Genomic DNA, 19,753 nt, shown 5'->3' on the forward strand with positions numbered 1-19,753 from the left:
GCGTATTGCCTATGTTGTGGTATTTAGCACTCAATGCTAGTTGGGTATTGTCGGTGGTCGAGACGTGGCGAGTGTCTTAGAACACTGTAGTGGTTGGTTGTGTCATACTGTTATCATTGTCATCGAGTCTCGCGAAGCAGGACTTTTTCATTAATTAGGATATTGTAGAAACATGACGGGGTTAAGGAAGTCACTTGGGACGTGAATGGGAGGTTCGAGAGAAGTATCCAGATCTATTTATGAATGTTTGAGTATACATTGAATATTTTGTTGTATTGGTAATTTTAAGAACATTGTATATGTCTTAAGTGGTAAAACATTGTAAATGTTTTGGTTTATGGAAATTTTGTAGAACTTGCCTTGTAATGGAAGTTTATTTTAACGATGCATATGTTAACTCTGTTTTAGAAATGAAAATATAATATTGGCATTAAACTTGTTTTGTGATGCATGTTGATAATGCATGTTGGAGATTACGTTGGAAGTTTGCCTCTTAAATAGAGATGGGATGGCCGGTAATGGGTTAGGTTGTGGAATGTTGGTTGGTAATGTTCTTGAAAATTGAGGAAAACTTGTTTTTGAAAACTTGTACTTAATTTCGGGGATGAAATTCTTTAAGGGGGGGAGGTTATAGTGATCCTAGGATTTAACCCCTTTATGTCAATGTTCAGGTACTTAGGTTTCGTAGTATTGACTGTTGTTATGTCTTGTTGTCATCCTTTGATTTCTTATATTTGAGTTTTAGGATGTATTGGGCAGAGTTGCTACAGGTTGGTTGAGCTTTGGTCTCATTCCTTATTGCCCAGATTTTTGGTGGTACGCTCGAGCGGGTACTTTTGCGCTCAAGTGGAGTTTGATTTTTGGTTGTCTGCTCGAGCGGGTATATTTGCGCTCGAGCGGAGTTTGCACACTTCCAGCATATGTGCCTCTGCAAGAGTACTGCAGGGTTGTTTTTCACGCTTGAGCGGATTTCTTCACGCTCGAGCGGGTCTCTTTGCGCTCGAGCGGGTGTTCTGTGTCTGTGAAAGTACTGGAGGTGGTGAATCTACACTCGAGCGTCCTATTTTTCGCTCGAGCGGACCTGTTTGTATATCACTTCGGGACTTCACCTTTTTGGATCACTTTTTGATTTCTTTTCTCTCTCTTACTTTTTCAAAACTCCATTGGAGAGCTCCTCTCTCTAAAAACTCACATTCTCTCTAGGGATTGATCTCGTAGGAGTGATCCTTTACCCTATGGTCTTTGTAAAAAGTGTAGAGCTTAGCTTGGGCTACATTTCTATCCGAAAATCTTGGGATTTGGAACACTTGAGTTTTCATCATCTTCTCCCTTTGAGCTCCGAGTTCGAGGTAGGGATAACTACTCATTTCTATGGTCTTTGACATAAACTATTGGTCATTTTGATGTAATGTTGAGTTGGGTGATTTTGGGTTTTAGGGTTTCAAAATGTGTAAAGAGGGGTTTTGTATTTTGATGCCTATACATGTGTGTTTGGGCCTAGAAATGTGTTTATTGATGTTGTTGTTGATATTTGAGCCCTTGGGTTAAAGTTGAGAAAAATGGGAGAAAGCCCTAAATTGTTATGACAAATTAATCTGTGTAATTATTTTTGAGAAATTATGGGAACATGAAATTGAGGTGGAAATACTGAAATTGGCAAAATTTGAGATAGAATGGTGGAGTTGGATTTATTAATCACTTACTTTTGAAAATGTCAAATATATATCTATTGAAGCATTTATTATCTGTTTAGAAATAACTGTTTTGGGCTATCGGTAGAGGATAGTCTTGATTGTTGTAGACATTGCATGATGATTAGGCGAATTGGAATTAATCAATTTGGGTACGTCATTGAGTATGACGGTTGGAATAATACAACGAATTTGTATATTGGTTGGTCATCATATATGATGAGTACATTTACACATGGGTGCTGAGTCCTGCGGACGCAATTTCTGTGAAATGGCAATTCAAATATATTTATACATGGGTGCCGAGTCCTGCGGACGCAATTTCCGTGAAATGGCAATTCAAATATATTTATACATGGGTGCCGAGTCCTACGGACGCAATTTCCGTAAAATGGCAATCCGAAAACATCTATACATAGGTGCCGAGTCCCGCGGACGTAATTTCCGTAAAATGGTAGTTGAAGTATTGTTGGCATGAGTTATAGTCCCACTTAAGTTGTTTGGCCAGGTTCTGAGTCATGTTTATCAGTTAAGTTTTGTAAAGGATTATGGAACTGGATAGTACTGTATGTTGGTTTATTTGAGTTAAATGTTTATCAGATGCTAATGTTTTAGTCATTGCTCATATTATGTTTAGCTTATCTCTACTGGGCGTTGGCTCACCCTATATGGGACATTTTTTTTCAGGTACAGGTGTTATGTCACCTCCAAGGACATAGCTTGGGAGGTTTGAGGCTGTCAGACTCTTTGTGTTGTTTTTGTTGTATTACATGTATATCAAGCCAAGGGCTTATTTGTGTAGAGTTAGTACTCTTTTTTTTTGTAACCAAGTATTGACTTGGAAAGATGTAAGCCTGCAGGGCATTCTATTAATTTTGTGAACATTTGTAATTAATATGAAATACACTTTTGTAATATTAACTCTGATGTTTGTATGACAATGTAAACTATCTATCATGTTCATGGAAGGGTCGGATGTGGGAATTATGTATTATTTTGAGGGCGTTACATTTGGGGCTTATTTTTATTTCATGTTCTTTAAGAACAGAAACTGAGCCAAATCAAAGCTTCAGAGCATTTTTATTTTCTTTTTGTTTCACTCAAACATGCAAATTAAAGCTGGACCATGCTGAGTCATTTCCACCAATTGAAAGCTTTATAGAATTCTTTTTGTTTTCTTTTTGCTTCACTCACAAAAAGAAAAGTAGAGTGTCGGATTTGTTTATATAGATTTCAAATTTGTTTTGTTTCTATGCTAGAGTTTGATTTGTGTTAAATCATTGAGTTTGATTTGTTTTGTTTTGTTTTTTTTTTTTCAATTAGTCCACATTATCATCATCACTTTGTTTAATTTTAATTTTAAATTTTTTTTAAAAAGAATCGGAGGATTGCTCGGCCGGACCAAAAACAAAATATGTGTTTGGTTTGGTTTTGAGAGATAAATTTTCAAAAAAAAATTTGGATAGAGAGTTTAGAAATTTTTTTTGGTTTGTTTGGTTGTATATTTTGGAAATAGTTTTGGAGTGTGGTAGTTTGGGATGATTTGATATTGTGTTGTAGTTGAGTAGATGTGTGTGACAAAAAAAGTGATTGAGAAGGAAAGAGGAGAGAGAAAAAGTAATTTTGGAATTATTTTTTTTTTGAAAATCACTAAAGCAAATAAAATTTTGAAAATTTTTCTCTAAAATTACTCTCTCAAAAGCAAACCAAACAAGGCCAAAGTGTCGGACATATTATATAAATTTCGTATTTGTTTTGTTTGTACTCAACAATCAGATTTGTTTTGTTTCTATGCCAGAGTTTGATTTGTGTTAAATCATTGAGTTTGAGCTTTAAGATTTTCTAAAAACTTTCTCAGAATTTTTTTACAAAAAACTTTCTAAGATTTTCCATTTTTGGAATCATAAATATATATTTTTTAAAATTTTGAAAATATTTGTTTGAGTTTTATTTATGTCAAATTGAAAAATAAATAAAGTCTAAAAATGAAACGAAACAGTGTGAGAGTATGAACCTATTTCACATGGAATGGAAATAAACAGTGAGTGTAATATTTATTTTTTGTTTGTTTCAATTTTGAGTTAAGACTTTTTTGAATAAGTACAAATATTTATTAGTCCATAAATCAGTAGCTTTTACCAAAAAAATTATGTTATGTTTGGTTGGTTAGTAAGTGGAGGAATAGTTCATAAATATTTTTTAGCCTCAAATTTTTATTTTATTTTTGTTGAGTTTCCTTTGGCTAATCATAGATTACTATGTAATTTTGAGTTTCCTTTGGCTAATTATGTTGGAAATTTGGTTTTATTTAAGCTTATTTTCGGCCAACTTTGAGCCCAAAATTGAGTGGGCCCCAAACGTCTTTTGGGGTAGGTTCGAAGAGGTGACGTATTCTTTGCCACATGGAAAGTCACACGGTGAAGATGGTTCGTCAAAACCAGTTATGAGTGAATGGGAACTTGACGTCGTTTTCGGGTTCGTGGAATTGGACATTTAAAGATTTAAGTGTAGGTTTCCTTGAAATGAGTTCTTCCACATTGAAACTTTAAGAGAGTTTGTGAATGTATATAAACTCTAGGTGGCAACACTTGGGTTAGGCCCCAAGGGGCACCTCAAGTTTGTAGAAGGGAGGAGTTATGGACAAATGGAACCTTGGCTCAAACCACCAAACACACACGCGCGTGCCGCCGCCACCGATCAGCTGAGCCGTGTCGGGCGCGGGTATGGATTGGGTCAGTTCTAATATTAATTTTTTAGACAAAATTTATTTGAATTTTTTCCAAAAATTTCTTGCGAGAAAAATTAATTTAAATTTTGTAATTTGAATTTGAATTTGAATTCTTGTCCAAAATTTGTGCCTCCTGTCCGAATTCCCTACAGAAACTGTCGAACAGATTTAAACAGTTTTCAGATCTGTTAACTGTCCAGACATATTCAAAATCTGGATAGTTTTTTTTAACTGCAGTAGTTGTAGATCTGTTTGAATAGTAACAACACCTGTTCATTCAAAAATTCAAATCTGTTGAAGTTTATATTCACACCTTTTCGGTCCTATATATACCTAGACCATATCAGCAAATTTCTAATCCAAAAATAAATTTGAAATTTTCATTTTGCTGTCCTCTTTTGCTTTTTTGCATAATTTCTCTTCATATTAGTTTTTTAAGGATAATTTCGAGAGTATAGAACACAAGGTTCCAGTTCGCCGGACAAATTTGTTTGGAGTGCTACTATAAATTTGTGAAGATCATTGTATCCTGGGAGATAGACGCCATTAGTCTGTAAGCACCGTAGCGGGGCAAATCTATGTTAAGGACACAGTGTCACACACTCGACTTGGTCTTTAAATATTCATTCGGTTCGGTATAAATAAATTCGGTATATAATTTATTTTATTTGTTTGATTTGTTTCAATTTATTTATTTTTCACAGAAGATTGTTCTAACAATCTTAAGGCAGATTCGAATTATTTTGTTTACAAAATTTTTCGTTTATTTCCTTTCTTCTTTCTTCTTCTGACAGAAATTATTTTCTGTGATTTTACAAAATAATATTATGGTTGGAAAACAAATAGTAGTAATATACTGTTTGACAGATAGTAGTAGTATACTGTCTATTTTCTTTGACAGCTAGTAGTAATATACTGGTGTCATTAATAATTCAGAATATTTATTTGTAAATTTGTCAGAAATTAATTTTGGTTTTCTTATATAATTTTTGAGTGTTCATTAATTAAAAATAAATTTATTTTTTTTAATTATTGAAGTGTTACAGAAATTTAATTTTTTGTGTGAAATTAATTTGGTTAAATAAAATTTTATTTTATTTCCAAATTAATTGAAAAATAAAAGTTACATTCTTGTTTATTTTATTTTTACATAATTTAATTCTGTGAATTTGGATTAATTTTCTGTGTAGTATAAATTCTAATTATAATTTTGTTTTATAATTTAGAATTCATGGCTACTGAAACAAATGCTCAAACGAGTACTGGAATGATAGCTGCAATTGCGCCAACCCCCTCTCCTGTTTTGACAGTACCGGTAAATCACGGTGAGAAGCCAGAAAAGTTATCAGGAATTGATTTAAAAAGATGACAACAGAAAATGTTGTTCTATCTTACAACTCTGAACCTGGCTCGTTTTCTTCGTGAGAATGCTCCTACTATGAACGAGGATGAAACTGACCGGCAAGTGGTTGCTGCGGTCGATGCCTGGAAACATGCTGATTTCCTTTGCCAGAACTACATCTTGAACGGACTTGACAACACATTATATAACGTCTACAGTCCTATCAAGACAGCAAAGGAACTTTGGAAGTTTTTGGAGAAAAAGTACAAAACGGAAGATACCGGCTCAAAGAAATTTGTGGTTGGCAAATTCCTAGATTTTGTGATGGTTGATTCTAAGACTGTGATCAGCCAAGTTCAAGATCTCCAAGTCATTTTACATGACGTTCATGCAGAAGGCATGTCTCTCAGTGAATCCTTCCAAGTTGCAGCCTTAATTGAGAAATTACCACAAGGCTGGAAAGAATTCAAAACCTACCTCAAACACAAGCGCAAATAAATGTCTTTAGAAGAATTAATTGTGCGTTTGAGGATTGAGGAGGACAACCGCAATTCTGAAAAGCAGGCTGGTAAGCATCCTATGGAGTATAAGGCAAATGTGGTGGAACATGCTCTAAAAGCAAAGAAACGAAAGTTTTCTGGAGAAAGTTCATCACAAGGCTCTAAAGGAGGGAAAATTAAAAAGTACAAGTTTAATGGCAAGTGTTACATCTGTGACAAAGAGGGACATCGGGCCAAAGATTGTCATAACAAAGGCAAAAGCAAAAGAAAAATAAGCAAGAAGCCTGCTCAAGCCCATATGACCGAAGTGGATAATATTTCCAATGGTGTAAATGACATCAATCTTTCTGTAGTTGTTTCTGAGGCAAATCTTGTCAGAAATCCTAAAGAATGGTGGGTGGACAGTGGTGCTACTCGCCACATTTGTGCCAACAAAAAGATGTTCACATCTTATTCTACAGTGGACAATGGTGAACAACTTTTTATGGGCAACTCCTCCACTTCCAAAGTTAAAGGACAAGGGAAGATTGTTCTAAAGATGACATCTGGAAAGGAACTCACTCTCAACAATATGCTACATGTACCGGTCATTCGCAAGAATCTTGTTTCCAGATCTTTGTTAAGTAAGAATGGGTTTAGGTTAGTGTTTGAGAGTGATAAATTTGTACTTACTAAGAATGAGATGTGTGTAGGAAAATGTTACATGTCTGATGGCCTTTTCAAGATGAATGTAATGACCGTTGTACCCTCAGTTATTAATAAAAATACATCTTATTTTTACTTGCTTGAGTCTTCAAATTTATGGCATGGTAGACTAGGACATGTTAATTATGGATTTTTACGTAGGTTAATTAATATGGAATGTTTACCTAAATTTGACATTGATTCAAATCATAAATGTGAGATTTGCGTTGAGGCAAAATTATCCAAAACTCATTTTCATTCAATTGAAAGAAGTACGGAACCACTTGAATTAATTCACAGTGACATTTGTGATTTTAAATCCATTCAAACTAGAGGTGGGAAAAAATATTTTATCACTTTCATAGAAGACTATATTAGATATAGTTATGTTTAATTAATTTGAACCAAAGATGAAGTTTTGGAAACTTTCATTCAATATAAGAATGAAGTTAAAAATCAACTTGGTAAGAAGATTAAGAAACTTAGAAGTGATAGAGGTGGTGAATATGAATCACCTTTTGGTGAATTTTGTAAAGAACATGGAATAATTTATCAAACTACCGCTCCTTACTCACCTCAGCAAAATGGAATTGCTGAAAGGAAAAATAGGACTTTCAAAGAAATGATGGATGCCATGTTAATCAGTTCTGGATTACCTCAGAACTTGTAGGGCGAAGCAATACTTTCTGCTAATTATATTTTAAATAAAGTATCCCGAAAGAATGTGAATCAAACACCTTATGAAATGTGGCATGAGAGAGTACCATCCTACAAATACTTAAAAGTGTGGGGTTGTTTGGCTAAAGTGGCTATTCCTAGTCCTAAAAAGACTAAGATAGGTCCTAAAACCGTTGATTGTATTTTTATCGGTTATGTGAAGAATAGTAGTGCATATTGGTTTTTGATTCACATGTTAGAACATTCTGAAATGCATGTAAATACTATTATTGAATCTTGGAATGCATCATTCTTTGAACATGTATTTCCAAATAAGATTGGACAAGAGACTACTAATAATAAAAGATTTTTTGATGCTATTACTAGTCAAGAGCAGGAGCAAGAGCAAGAGCAAGAGTAAGATCAAATTGATGAAGAGGAATCTAGGCGTAGTAAACGTGCTAGAGCCTCAAAATCTTTTGGTCCAGATTTTCTAACATTTTTATTAGAAAATGAGCCTTTAACTTTTAAAGAGGCTATGTCCAGTCTTGAAGCTCCTTTATGGAAAGAAGCTGTCAATAGTGAAGTTGAATCTATCTCGCAAAATCACACTTGGGAATTAGTGGACTTACCACCAGGTTGTAAACCTCTTGGGTGCAAGTGGATTTTCAAAAGAAAAATGAAAACGGATGGATCAATTGACAAATACAAGGCAAGACATGTGGTTAAAGGATTTAGACAGAAAGAAGGTCTTGATTACTTTGACACATACTTACCGGTTACTAGAATAACATCCATTAGAATACTAATTGCTATTGCGTCTTTGTACAATCTAGAAATTCATCAATTGGATGTGAAAACCGCTTTCTTAAATGGTGAGTTAGATGAAGAAATTTACATGGAACAATCAGAAGGTTTTTTTGTTCCAGGAAAAGAAAATAAAGTGTGTAAATTGGTTAAATCATTATATGGTTTAAAATAAGCGCCAAAGTAATGGCATGAGAAATTTGACAGGGCAATGATGCCAAATAGATTTAAAATTAATGAGTGTAACAAATGTGTTTATATTAAAAACACAGACAAATGATATGTCATTGTATGTCTTTATGTAGAGATATGCTCATCATAGGTAGTAATAATGATATGATTAAAACTACTAAGAAAATGTTAAATAAACATTTTAACATGAAGGATATGGGCATTGCTGATGTAATTCTTGGTATGAAAATTACCAAAACATCAGAAGGATATACTTTGTTACAATCTCATTACATTGAGAAAATACTTGACAAATTTAGCAAAGATGATGATCATCTTGCTAGAACACCTATGGATGTTAATTTGTTTCTTTGTAAGAATGTAGAGGAAAGTATTTTTCAATTAGAGTATGCCCAAATTATTGAAAGATTAATATACTTAATGAACTGCACTCACCCAGATATTGCTTATGCAGTAAGTAAATTAAGTAGATATACGAGTAACCCAAGAGTAGAACACTGGAAAGCAATTATAAGGGTTCTAAGATACCTTAGATTTATTCGTAACATTGGGCTGAATTATACAAGATATCCAGCAGTACTTGAAGGATACTGTGATGCAAACTAGATATTGGATACCAGAGACTCGAAGTCCACCAGTGGGTATGTCTTTACTCTTGGTGGGGCGGTTGTATCTTGGAAATCTTCCAAACAGACTTGCATTGCTAGGTCTACTATGGAATTAGAATTCATAGCTTTAGACAAAGCTGGGGAAGAGGCAGAATGGCTTCGCCATTTCTTTGAAGATATTCTAATGTGGCCAAAATCGGTGCCTGCTATATGCATACATTGTGATAGTCAATCAGCAATTGGTAGAGCACAGAGTCATATGTATAGCGGTAAGTCACGTCACATTCGTTGTCGACATAACACCATGAGACAACTACTCTCTAATGGAATTATTTCCATTGAATATGTGAAGTCTAAAGACAACATAGCGGATCTACTATCCAAAGGGTTAGCAAGAGAGCTAGTTGAGAATTCTTCGAGGGGAATGGAACTTAAGCCTATTAAATAAGAGTTACCACAACGAAAACCCAACCTAGTTGACTGGAGAACCCAGGATCTAGGTTCAAAGGGACAACCAAGTTGTGGATGACTCAGAAGGATCCTTGGGGAGTCAAACTCTTACCCATTTCTATGATGAAATAGTGATGTTTGCAGCATTTTAAGTTAAGTAATACTTTTAATGATTCTTATATCTAGGTATACCTATTGGAGTATGGCAAGATACTCTTCATAAGAATCACCTATATCAGTATGAACTGGGCCGGTTCTATGAGATTTGTGAAGGGTTACAATTCTCTAGAGCACTCATGAAAGACCAGGTTGTTTAGGGCCAAAATGAACACAATAGTGAGAACTAATCTATGTTTGGTAATATACTGTGTGAGTTCTATTGTCTTGGTTTACACAAACGGCTGAACAGTTCAAGACATCATGTTCACTGGTTAGCTAGTAAATCCTATAATGTCTCACAAGGGAAGGTTCAAAGCCAAAAGCTACCTATCCTTTGCAGAATATTTTCAATTTCTGTACTCTCTATAATTAGATCGTGTTGTTGCATTTTCTTTTTGTCAAATTCCATTCATGTGGGGGATTGTTGGAAATTTGGTTTTATTTAAGCTTATTTTGGACCAACTTTGAGCCCAAAATTGAGTGGGCCCCAAACGTCTTTTGGGTTAGGTTCGAAGAGGTGACGTGTTCCTTGCCACATGGCAAGTCACTCGGTGAAGACGGTTTGTTAAAACCATTTATGAGTGAATGGGAACTTGATGTCATTTTCGGGTTTGTGGAATTAGACATTTAAAGATTTAAATGTGGGTTTCCTTGAAATGGGTTATCCCACATTGAAACCTTAAGAGAGTTTGTGTATGTATATAAACTCTAGGTGGCAACACTTGGGTTAGGCCCCAAGGGGCACCCCAAGTTTATAGAAGGGAGGTGTTATGGACAAATGGAACCTTGGCTCAAACCACCAAACACGCGCGCGCGCGCCGCAGCCACCGATCGATCGAGCCGTGCCGGGTGCGGGTGTGGGTCGGGTCGGTTCTAATATTAATTTTTTAGATAAAATTTATTTGATTTTTTCCAAAAATTTCTTGCAAGAAAAATTAATTTAAAATTTGTAATTTGAATTCAAATTCTTGTCCAAAATTTGTGCCTCCTTCTATCCGAATTCCCTACAGAAACTGCCGAGCAGATTTAAACAGTTTTCAGATCTGTTAACTGTCCAGACAGATTCAAAATCTGGACAGTTTTTTTAACTGCAGCAGTTGCAGATCTGTTTGAATAGTAACAGCACCTGTTCATTCAAAAATTCAAATCTGTTGAAGTTTATATTCACACCTTTTCGGTCCTATACCTAGACCATTTCAGCAAATTTCTAATCCAAAAATCAATCTGAAATTTTCATTTTGCTGTCCTCTTTTGCTCTTTTGCATAATTTCTCTTCATATTAGTTTTTTAAGGATAATTTCAAGAGTATAGAACACAATGTTCTAGTTCGCCGGACTAATTTGTTTGGAGTGCTACTACAAATTTGTGAAGATCATTGTATCCTGGGAGATAGACGCCATTAATCCATAAGCACCGTAGCGGGGCGAATCTATCTTAAGGACACAGTGTCACACACTCGATTTGGTCTTTAAATATTCATTCGGTTCGGTAAAAATAAATTCGATATGTAATTTATTTTATTTGTTTGATTTGTTTCAATTTATTTATTTTTTACAGAAGATTGTTCCAACAAATTATTAGTTTATGGTATCCTCTTTTGTAAGTTTGAGTTAGTTTAAAATGGAATTTTATCATTTTTTTATTGTTATTGGATTAAATGGAATTAGTTTTTAGACTTATGTTCTTTTGTCTAATCTTTTGTGATTATATAGATTTGCTACCAAGTGATTTTAGACCTATGGTTAATTTTTTTAAGGTTGTTAAAAAAAAAATTAAAAATATTTTTTTTTATGGTTGTCAATTAGTATTGCTAATTTTTTGTTTAATGGTGTCTAATTAAATTCAAATTTCCAAATTCTATCATTTTTATTGTTATTTTTTATATTTTGTATTTTCCTCATTTTTAATTTTTTTTTCTTTTATTCACTTATTTTATTCACACTGTGCCTGAAGGCACGAGCATACACAAGCATGGGATTTTTTTATCAGAGATACATTTTGTTTCAATAATTCAGATTGTTCCATCCAAAACTCAACGGTTGAGATGCCTTTCATTTCCGCCCAAAATGCGCTCCAATTATTGACATTTGTTATAGAAAAATTCAAAGAATCTATAATTCTTTGAGGGCAATGAGTTTGCCACTTTACTGTTTAAATTTGTTTGTTTGTCTTCCATTTGTTTTTATTTATATTGTCTTTTATTTTTGTTTATGATTTAAGATGTTTTATATGAGTGCATGTAATTTACAAGTGGCACACAAATTTAAAGGCCAAGTCATAAAGTTGATTTTCGATTTCCCACACTACCTAAGAAAGGCCTTGATAACCATTATTGGACCATTTTTATTTTTTATTTTTTATCAACTTTGTTTAGTTGAATTTATTTTTTCTTTTTGATCAGAACTTTGTTTAGTTGAATTTGATCAAGCCAAAATTGCACTATATGTTTCTTAGAGGGCACATAACATTATTTAAAGTGCAACTTTGTTTTTTGCACTGTTGGACATTGTCAACTTGGTTACCAATCACTGAGATTATATTCTTTTCTAATTTGAGCCGAAGTTCAAATGAGACCAACCTCTTCAATTAGAACAAGAAAGATTGATAACTTGGGTAAGAATGATAGTGATGCTATAAGAAAGGAACAATTTTCTCTGAAATTATTTTGTGAATAAATTTTCCATGTACTACATAAAAGATTGGACAGGAGAAGATTAATATTATTTCCTCCGTGCCTTTAGGCATGGTCATACACTAGGAAGGGTGGTTTTTGAATCCTGATGGGACTTTTGTCTATCTGTCAAAATATGCACCATCAGATTCATTCAACCCAATAGTTGAAAATGTCTTGCTCTCATTTGTCCTACTTGGACATTTCAATGGTTCAGATTTTTTGGGTGAATATCAATGCTTCAGATCAATTTTATATTTAGTTTTTCGATTCTCACCCTCAGGATTGAATCAATTCACATAGACCTCTTCTCTTTCTCTGATTTTGATTTCAAAATTTGAAACTCCATTCTCTTTCACACCTCTTCTTCCCACCACACATCTTCCTCTTTCTACCAAGCTTTGTCTCTCTAGAAGTTTAGGGCTTGTTTGGTTTGTTTTTGGGAGATTTGTTTTTCAAAAAAAATTTGGAGAGAGAGTTTAGAATTTTTTTTGGTTTGTTTGGTTGTATATTTTGGGAGAGTTGTTTTTTTGGGAGTTTGGGATGATTTGATATTTTGGGAGAATTTGAATAGATGCGTGTGAGAGAAAAAGTGATTGAGAAGGAGAGATGAGAGAGAAAAAGTGATTGATTGATGTGTAAGAGAGAGAGTGATTTTGAAATTTTTTTGAGAAAAACTCAAACCAAACAATTTTATAGAAATTTTTTTTCTAAAACTCATCTCCCAAATGCAAACCAAACATACCCTTAATCTCCGGTGGTGATTTCTGGAATATAGCTCTGACGAAATATAGCCCCGTTGAGAGGGGGTGATTTCTACCATCTGCCTCAATCTCTACCTCCTCTCTCTACACAGCTCCAAGGTAGAAGGCTATGCTCCATGTTGTTTTTTTTGGAAGAAGGTGTGAGAATCCAGGGTTTTTATTTGGGTTTTGGATTTTTATATGATAATAAATCTTTGCCTCCTCTCCCTCTCCCTCTCACACTTTTTCCCCCTTCTTTTATTTGGGTTTGTTCTTGTTTTTGTTTGTTTGTTTGTTTTTTTTTTATATTTTTTTTATCAGCACAGAAACCATTCTTTTTATTAGGTATAGTTACACAAAAATATTTATGTCCTGTTTGGTTGCTGAGAAAGTGGCAGCAAAAGTAAAGAAAATGAAATTTTGGTTACTATCATTTTTGGGTTTGACTGAAAGGTCTGTTATGAATGTATTTTTATCAAAATTATTATTTTTTATTGGGTTTTGTACTCAAGAACAAGTGCTAATGTTCTGAATTGTTATTTTTCTTAATTGACTTGGATTATTTGTTCGGGCACCATTAATCTATCTCTTTATATTTTTTCTGCTCCATCTTTAAGCACCATTATGTGATCTGCTTCATATGGTGCAACAACTTCAATGCCGGCAATGGAACAGATTAAGGTTATGGGTGTTCGTCTTTGTCTTGCTAGCTCTGTTTCAGTGTCCTGGTATTGGTGGAGATGTTATCCTAAACAGGTATTTTAAGTAGTTAGTTATCCCGGATATGTTGAAACCATGGGAAAAGTTGCTAGAAACTTTAGTTAATTAGATTTGTAATTAATTATGCTGGATTTGTATTTTAATTAGTTTGTTTTATTGCTAAAATTGTTATAAATTTGAACTATATCCTTTGGTATCTATTAATAGTTGAAGTTATTTGATGTTTTATTATTATTAGTTGAAGTTATTTATTGGTTATAGGGTGCTTAGCTTCCATTGGGAAACAAATTCTGTAGCAATTCAAGTTGACAATAATATTTGTGTGTGATTTTTTTTCCCCTTTTCTGTGTCTTGAGAATATTGTAGGCTTCAAATAATATAAAAAAACACTATCAAATTATTTTTTTCATTTTTTTCCCTGTTATGAGTTGTCAATTTGATTTTGTTAACACTGTGTGATCTCCCATTTTTGCGAGGTGACTTATGCTATTTTGAAGATCATTAGATTCTCAATGGAGTTGGTTTTCGGTGACTCTCCCACTCTCTCTCTCTCTCAATTGACAGTAGTGCATAACTTACGTTATTTCCTCTTTTATTGGCTGTTTTTGTTTAGTGTCATTTGATGTAGTATTAGTTTTCTATCTCATTTATATGAAGTAGTTTCCTTTTTGTTTTCATTATTGTTCACTCCAATTGGTTTAGTTTTACCCTTTTTTTTTTTTTTTTTTTTTAAAATTTCTTCTTTATTCCCTATGGGATTTAATAATCTAGGAAAAAAAATAAAAAATTAACCACAAATTAGACCCACTACCAAATGCATGTCAGGTTTTACAATGTTCCTCAGTTGTGGGTGTAAACACCCCATTTTTGACCGTCCTCAAGACTTGGACGTCACCGTTTGAACACTCGGTGATTATCCATGATTATGTCCGTTTGGAGTTCCCGGAGGCCTCGGCTCGCGCGCCTTGCCTCAAGATCTTCGAACTCGACCGTTTAGTGTCTGGTTTCACACCAAACACTTGTGTTTTGCCTTGGAAGGGCAGGGAATGCCTTGTGGGGCATCCCCACACACCACCGGCAGTGGCTAGAGGCCACCGGCTGGTTTTTGCTGCCACCGGCAATGTACATTGCCGGCCGGCACTATTTGTTGCCGGTCAGCACTATTTAGTGCCGGTCGGCACTCCTTTTTGCCAAAATAACATTTTTGGTCGGCCGACTACTGTGCATCTGCTTTTGCAGATATTTTAAGACAGCTGTCTTGCTTTTGGCTCCCCTCCATACACGTGTATGGAGGGATTTCTCTCTTGGAAGCTTGTCTTGTAAGCTTTACAAGACAATAAGCTTCTATAAAGAGAAGCCTTGTCTCTAGGCCTTAGGGTTAGAGACTTTAGACATTTTAGAGAGAGAGAACATAGAGAGAAGCTCTGGTTTTAGGGTTAGGGTTAGATACACACTCTATCTCTCTTTTACTCTCTTTGTGCTCTAGGTGTTTTGTGTCTTACTATTGCACACAAACACCTAGTGTTTCACCTTCCTCTAGCTACTGAGGTTCTAAGGGACTGATTTTAGTGTTTTGGTGTTGGATTCAAGCCAAGGAAGGCCATTGGAGCACCATTGTTGAAGAGGTCTTCAAGGGTAAGAACCTTACCCCTTTATTCCCCATTTTTGCATTGATTTTCTACCTATCTTAGAGCTGTTTTCGTGCTTATTGTATAACACAAAAAAGTTTTTTTTTTTAGTCCTCTTGATTGTTTATTAAGAGTGTTTTGTGGTTTGAGGGTGTTTGACCCCTCTTAGGCCTTGAAAGGCCCCATTTTGAGCCATTTTGAGCAAGTTTCGAGACTTTGGTGTTTGGGCCTCTTCACCACTGAAATCTTGAGGGATTTCAGTGGTGGAGATGGTGCCTTGAAGTCTCTAAAAGGAGAAGGCCACCCCCTCTCCTTGTTGTCCTTGAAATGGACCATTTTTGGCCTCTTGAGGGAGCACCATGTTAGAGTGTGTATTGATCATGTCTTGGCTGTTTTCCATGCTTAGTATGTCATAATATACCTCTGTTTATTGATGGTTTTGGTACACCATGCATGCTTAGCATACCTACCATGTAATGCCTTGTTTATGCCTTAATATGCCTTAGGTTGTTAGCCTTTGTTCGAGCATGTTTTAGGCTTAGTCTTGTGAAGATTTTGTGCATATTTTGCCATGTCTTAGGTCTGTCCATGGTTGTTTGGGTCGGATTTGGCATGCTTAGTATAGCATCTTTGCATTCTGGCTTGTTGGCCTTAAGTATGTGCATGTATAGCATGACATCTTTGCATTGATTTGGTGATTTGGGGCCACCCTACGTGTTATTTCAGTCCCATTTTCGTGCCTATGTGTTTGCCTTGAATGTTTCTTTAATGCTTTGAAAGCATGTGTGGCATGTTCCATGTTTTGGCCATAGTGCATGCTTTAAAATTGAGCCCCTTAGATGCCATCTAGGGAGTCCCTTTTGCATGGTCTAGGTCTGTCTTGAACCTATTTTAAGCCCTCTTAGCCTTGTGAGGCTTGGTTGACTTAACCATGGTTCAAGTCCCCTTGACTGGCTTCAAGTACTTGGACCATTTTGCATGTTAATGTTAGCCTATCTTGTTGCTTGGTTTGACACCATCCTCATGCATTTTCAGAGCTTATGTTGCATGTTAATTGTCCATGATATGCCTCTTCCAAGTGTGCTCGAGAGTTGTCCAATTTGTGCCTAAGTGTTGGTCCTTGTGTGCATGTGTGTTTGCATGCCATTTAGCCCTCATTTTATAGCACTTTGGCTACTGTTTTAGGCCTATTTAGAGTTGCCTAAATCATGTATAAGTCCATCTTTGCATCCATTTGCATGGCCCCATGTTTGCTTGTATGCTTGCATAAGTGCCTTTCCATGCCATGTTGCATCCGTAGCTTGCATGCCTAGGTTGCATTGCATCTTGCATGCATGCCTTGTTCCTTGACTTGGTGATAGGAATTGGGCCTCGATTTGTGTGTTTGGCTTGCATTTCATTTGACATGAAAGTTGCATGCTCGATCACTTGGGCCATCATGCATGAAAATGCGTGATTGGTGGTCCGAGAATCGAGACACATGCCCCTTTGAGTCACAAACATGACAGGGGACATGAATGGTGCATATATGCTTTGAATTATGCTGCCATGCTTTGCCTTGCCTTCTGTTGCTGTCAATTGCAGATTCTGCAGGAACACTTTGCCGATCGGCAGTGTCAAGTGCCGACCGGCAATCCCTTCTCTGCCGACAGATTCATTTTGTGCCGATGGCCATAACACACTGCCGGTGACAATTCCATTTAGCCGGTGGCACTCCTCAGCGTCCAAGGAACCAGTTCTGAGATTTTGGCAGCCTCCAGAGGAGTAAAGGAAGGAAAACAGAGGCAGCCTATGCATGGCGGTGCACTTCCGAGCGAGACCCGAGCACGCGTTGCATCTGGCCCTCCCCCCGAGGCGGTTTTACTGCTTTTCTTAGCTTATTTAATTTTTTAATTAATTAGGCAATTTGTAATATTAATTAGCTTGCGTAGTTAATTAATTTGTAATATTTATTCAGTCCCTCCGAGCGAGGGCAAATCTGTAATAAGTGTGGGTGAGTGGCGTGTATATCTTCCAATCCCCACTTTTTTCTTCCCTTTTATTTACCTGCTTATGATGGTAGATTAGGGCATGTTTAATTTAGCATACCTTATGCTATGCATGCGTGCATTCATACATTTGTTTCGCATGCACCGGGCTCGGTACATCATGCTAACTGCATTTGTACTTCAAATTCAAAACTGAATATGTGATAGTTGTGCATTTTCACATGCCATTCATAGATTAGCCGAGCCTATTCTAGTAACATGTTGTATGCGATGCATTAGGCACTTAACATGTACTTAGATCATGCATGTCTGCTAACAAGTTCTTTGTTTTGGCGTGGAGTACTATGTAAGTATTTTAAAATGTTTTAGCATCTCGCATGCGTGTGAATGTTAACATGATAGCATGCTTACCATGCGGCTAAATGCTTATGTGATAAATTGTTTGAATGCCTGTGGGTGAAGGTTGGATTGTTTGAGTTGGAAAAACTCGTTGAAATCCGTGTTTTAGCCTACTTGAGAGTAGCAAATTCCAAAGCACTTTTCAAAACAAACGGATATGCAATGCTTGTTTCCAAATTAGGCAATCTAGTCTATACTTGTTTGCTGCGCGCATAACATAGTAATTCTAGGCTAATAAATGGAATAAGAACACATAACGTTTTCAAAATCGGATATCATGGTTAGTAGAGGCCGGTCTTCAGACCGGGCGAAAGGGGGTGCTCATAGCTGACCTTCCCCGATCGTACCCAGCTCCCAAGCCGAGACAACTCCGGTGATGACGGACATGTGGCCTTCGGCACCGAGTCAGGGTTTCCTAAATTCCCCCATAAAAAATATTTAGGTGGCGACTCTGTATCTGGCAAAGCAGTCCATGTTTGGCACTTCTTTTCAAAAAATCTGTTTCTCAAAACGATTTGCTGGATTTGGACTCTTTGGTTCAAGATTAAGAACCGTGACACAACAAATCGAGTCCGAACTGTAGTAGCGAAGGCCCCACGCGGGACGCGTCTACAGTTTCTGGCGACTCTGCTGGGGATTTTAGAGAGCTTGACTCGAACTCATGATATCCTGTTTTGATTTCGCTTATGTGTTTCTTTGCATTGCATGTGCATTGGTGCGCCTAGGTACACAGTGTTTGCCATCTGCCATTCCTGAACGGTTTGCCGGAGGCTTGTCTTGTCAAGGCATGACCATAAGGCTGACCGGTTATGGGCTCTGACAGCATGGGAACACAAACCCCGGTTTACCGGGGCACCCCTTTTCGACCATTCGACCTAGTGCATATTCGGATCCGTAGCGACCATTCTAAATTAGGACAGGCTGCTTACCCGATGTTAGGTTGTTTGAAAAACTGCCGCGTGCATAGTGGAACCCTAGTTCCTGACAAAATAGGACAGGGAAACCCTACCCCAACATAGGGGTGTTTTGGCTCTCTTTACTTGCTATGTGCTTTTAGAATGTATTTCTACAGGGAAAGTATATATCAGTTTGCAAGTTTGAGTATCAGATCTGAGGACACCAGTATCAGTGTCAGTTATGAGAATCAGTTATCTGCGGGTATCAGGGTTCAGTTTTCGGGAACAGTGATTTCTGGGAACAGTGATCAGCAGCAGAGTACAGTTGTTCAGCTACACCCGTGTTTGATCTGTTTGGGCTGAAATGCTGTTTGTTTTTCCTTGCAGTTCAGAGTGTCCAGAGCCGGTACAGAATAGCTAGTGCTCCCCCTTGCCGAGGCAGGGCTTATGATGACGCAGAATTCAGAAGAGATCGTAGTTATGACGGCTGCATTGGAGCAGGGGATCACTCTGCAAAGTGAGGCCAACACTGATGTGTCACATCTACCCAGGTCGCCTGTTGTGCACCCGGTCTGGGCCCCCCATCTATACCAGGCTCGCGAGCCTACTACATTTGAGCTAATGGGGATGATAGGTGATCTCCAGAGGTCTGTGGCGGATCTCGCCTACAGAATGTCAGCTTCACCCCCAGTGGCACCGTATGCCGGGAATTTCATACCACAGGAGCCCCCGCTGCTGGGGCGGATTGTGATAGAGCTCAGCCAGCCAGAGGTGGCTTCCAGCTACAGCCACGACATATCAACATCAACTCAAACCCTCGATCAGGCTGAGGCCAGAGGAAAAGACAAAATGAAGGCATGTGCCGATCCCATTGAACAACTGCTGTGGGC

The sequence above is a fragment of the Camellia sinensis genome, chromosome 12, assembly GCF_055761805.1.
Source record: "Camellia sinensis isolate YWXY chromosome 12, ASM5576180v1, whole genome shotgun sequence".
NCBI lineage: Eukaryota > Viridiplantae > Streptophyta > Magnoliopsida > Ericales > Theaceae > Camellia > Camellia sinensis.